This window comes from Neodiprion lecontei, chromosome 1 (assembly GCF_021901455.1).
Source record: "Neodiprion lecontei isolate iyNeoLeco1 chromosome 1, iyNeoLeco1.1, whole genome shotgun sequence".
NCBI lineage: Eukaryota > Metazoa > Arthropoda > Insecta > Hymenoptera > Diprionidae > Neodiprion > Neodiprion lecontei.
In genome coordinates this window covers 20,321,185-20,325,571 of record NC_060260.1, presented here as the reverse complement: position 1 = coordinate 20,325,571, position 4,387 = coordinate 20,321,185, and positions in this window count along the sequence as shown.

Sequence of the window (4,387 nt, the reverse complement as noted above, 5' to 3'; positions counted from 1 at the left end):
TTTAATTTTTAATGCGAATAATTTCCATTGAAAATAGAAATTAAGTAGTTAATGGAACTTACTTTCTATTGGAAATTGAAATTCAATCAGTTATGGAAATTATTCTTCATTGAAAATTAAAATAGAATGGCTAATGGGAATGTTTTGCATAAAAAATAAAAATGTAATGGTCAATGGAAGTTTTTTTCATTAAAATTTAAAATATGATGGTTAATGGGAATTGTTATCCATTAAAATTGAAACTTAATGGCTAATGGATATAAATTGCATTAACATTTGGGGAATAATGACGAATGAAAACGTTAAAGCGTTATTTATAACCCTGTTTGTCACTATAATCTATATTTTTAAGCGCCTGAATCGATGTTTTGGAATTTCTTAAAATATTATTTAATATTAAGTGCCCGTAGGCCGGTGAGCGCTGGCCAAGTATCATTTTACCCAGACCAGCTTCTGCGCGAAATCAGGGTGCCGTATCTCCGGAATAAGTAAATATTTTGAAACGAAACTTACAGGACCGAGAGACCTTATGACTTCTATAAATCTGATTGAAATCTGTACTACAGTTTTGAAAATATTGACGACTAAAGTTGATGTAATATGAGAAATCTTCTTCTTCTTTGACCCTAGGGCTTGAGACCTCAATAAGTGACGAACGCTGACATTCATTGAGTTCGTTGATGAAATCCTGATGTATAGAACGCTGTTTGGAACCTCATTATGTATCGAACCGGTATGCATGTTGAATTCGAATTTAAGAAAGTAGTAAATGGCATCTAAATCTTGCCCCCTATTGATTCTGAAGTAGATAAAAACACGCAATCAAGACGGTATTGCCAAAAAAAAAAAAATGACAGAACTGTATAAAAATAGCCGCCCGTAAGCGGGGACGTAACGCTACTGTCGGTCATTGCCTAACCTAACCTAATTCTGCGTTCCGTATATTGACGTATCCAGGTCGACCGCTCCGTGGTTTTCGGCGTCTAGGTCCTGCGCTCTGTAGATTAACGCATCCAAGTCCGTTACTTTGAAGTTTCGATTCAGTTGAACGAATCAACTTTCAAGTTGATATGTAATACTCATATAAAGGATTTATAGTTTATGTTGTGTCTTGCACAGAATATGGGAAAACTGCGTTTGTTGTGAAACCTAGTTGCCAACGCAGCGCACTTCACATATTTAGCGAAAACGCAGTTCATGTACCTACTCATGATTTGGGATGTCTAGATATAACTGCACCTAAGATTATATGCTGCAGCCAACATTGAACAATAAGACACATCCAGTTTCGGAGAAGTACAACTCTTTTACTCTGTAAAAAGTCATTCTAATGCCCAGGAACTATAGGACTCATCTAAGTAAGATAAATACTGGACTAATGTTCTACACATGATTTGTTATGTTTTCATATAATCATATGGATTAATTGTCTTGTAGATTAGATCAACAGTTGATGAACTGAAGTAATTAGTATTACCTTTATTTTTTATTAATCTGTGACTTAGTTTCCACATTGAGTATTATAAAATCTACTGATTTTTTAATATCAGTGACTGAGTAATAATTTTATCAAAAACATTGACCATTCTTTCAATTGTAAATCCCTCAACGGTCTTGTATCACTTGTGAAATCGTTTGACGCAATAACCTTAGTTCCCAAGAACTATTAACGTGCCAAATTCCAAAGATATCCATCAAGTGACTATTGGCCATGCGAGGCACACCCCATAGTTCATCAGATTATGGATTCACGGGGAGAATATCAGACTTCTGAATCACAGATTTCGCTGAAACTTCTGGGGGTGTTTCTTCGACACAAAATATGGAATTGCAATATGTGCTTCCATACATTGTGCCTTCCTTCGCTCGATTTACAATACCTTGGGCTATCGAGAATTCATAGACTATATTTTACTATGGTTCAAAAATAACAATGCATCCATGATTACTTGAATCTATGAGAATCTGCCATCGAAGGTCCAAGACCTATGTGAACCTGGCCACTGATATTTGAATAAAACTTTTTTGTCGATGGCATTCGTCTGCACTCTGTCTGTGCCCATTTGTACCATTTCTTTTTTTTTTGTTCGTATCCCTGAAGGTAAGAAGTTACCGCGGGGCTACAAATGGTCAGCCCTCCGTTGTGAAAAATCCAAATTTTAACTACGTCAGTTGATTCTGCTACGATTGTGCCCATTTGTGCTACTTCACATTCTGTTTGTACTCTAAGAATGGAGTGGTGTTAAAAATAGCCAGTCTTCCATATTGACTGACGGGATTTCTCAAAGTGTCGTTTCATTGTACCCTGTTTATGCCCATTTATGTCACTGAGAATTTTTGTCCTACTTCCCAGGGTGGTAAGATATGTATATTTTTTTAAACAACAAGCCCTCCATCCCTTCTGACAAGCCAAAGTCGTCTGAGCGGTATTCGTTTGTGTTGAGATTACGCAAGTTCGTGCATCTAGCGATTTAATTGGCGATTTTAATATCGGCATTTATCAGGCTTCGAAGGCACCCTGAAAAAATGGGAATTGCGGGAGAAACGCTGAAATTGGTTCTAAAATGGGGGCTAGTTTCTTGAACTCCGCAAAGGTTTGTGCCGACCTTGGATTCTTTCGTGTCTAGAAGAGTTCCAGGAAGGGAACGAATTAAAAATCGGCACAAACCTTTGCAGAGGTCAGATAACCAGCCCCCCGCTGTCATATCCAATTGAGGTATTACTACGGTCAAATCGATACCGCGTAATCGAGTTTCAATTTTTTTTACTTTTAATTTGTATAACGATAGATAGATAGATCTCTACAAATTTTCAACACAAATTGTTTCATATATTTACGAGAAAATCAAGGTTCAAGTCAGCACTCTGAACACATATTCCCTATACCGGGCCAATAAATAGCGCATGTTTTTTTTCATAGAATTTGGCTTGTCCACGCTAATCCGATAGAAAATTAATGGCAGAGAAAAAAATGAGACGTTTATTTTTTTTAAATCAAGAATTTTTCACTCATAAGATTTCTTGATAGACACGTGAAAAGTCCGATATTTATCACGAAATCTTTTGTGCGACTGTTGAGAAGGAACTGCGATGACAACATTGCAGTCTGAGACTGTGTCCAGTGTATATATGTGTACACTACTGCATAGCTACGTTTCCATCGAGTCGGGCTGAATCGAGGTTCAGCGTGAGTGCGCTCTCTCGCACTCACGCACTCGTTACCACGCTCGGTCTCTGCGCGATGTACTCGTATATTAGCGTGCGCCTATCGATATAGGGATAGGCATGTATGAGTAAACTGTACTAGTCCCAAGGTTGACACTGGTTTCTTCAAAAGTCGCACACAAAAAATTACTTTTATCGTTCTTAAATAGAATATCAGTCATTGGGTGGAGAGATAGCGCTAGATATGGATCATTGACGTAGGATCCGCGAATTAGTGATGACAGACAGGAGTGAGTAAGCAGAATGATGATTATAGATAGTTGATGATTAACGAATAAAAGATATGCTGTATTAACGCACACTGTAGGAACCGTATCGCTAGAGATCAGAACGACAGCTCGGGATTTACAAGGCGAAAATACACATAGATTGTACACAGACATGATTTCGCAATGTTAGATAATAGTATTCTTGGATACAAAGGTCGTAAACATCAAAACACTTTTTTTGTGTTAACGTTTCAGCCCGGATGGGGGCCCTCCTCAGAACAATTTATTTAGAATATCTGATGATGAACTGACACTTTCAAATAATGAAGAAAAGGAACCCACTAGTATGTAGTGAATGCGTGTTAGAATAACCGAGTAAAAGACAAAAGTTCATTTTTTAAATACACTACGACAGCGATACGAAACTCCCAAGCATTCATCCTGGTTGTTATTGAATAAAAACACACAACGACCGTTTTAGGTTTTGAGTCTGGAGCACTTTTGAACGTGTGGAACGTCCAGTGTGTAGTTTTTTAAAAAATGAACTTTTGTGTTTTACTCGGTCTTTCTAACACGCATTCACTACATACTAGTGGGTTCCTTTTCTTCGTTATTTGAAAGTGTCAGTTCATCATCAGATGTTCTAAATAAATTGTTCTGAGGAGGGCCCCCATCCGGGCTGAAACGTTGACACAAAAAAAGTGTTTTGATGTTCACGACCTTCATATCTAAGAATAATATTATTCAACAATTCACCAAGGTCAAGAAAAAATCGTCTTCGTTAGATAATAGTACATAAGATACCGAGCTGATTTGTTTTAAATCGCGACACGGGGCAAGCGGCTAGATTTGAGGTAGAGATGACAGGTAAACATTGCACGCGAGTGTGAGTACATATGTATGTGAGGATGATTTCAAAGAGCGAGTCAAATGAGAATGTGATGAGTGCAAAA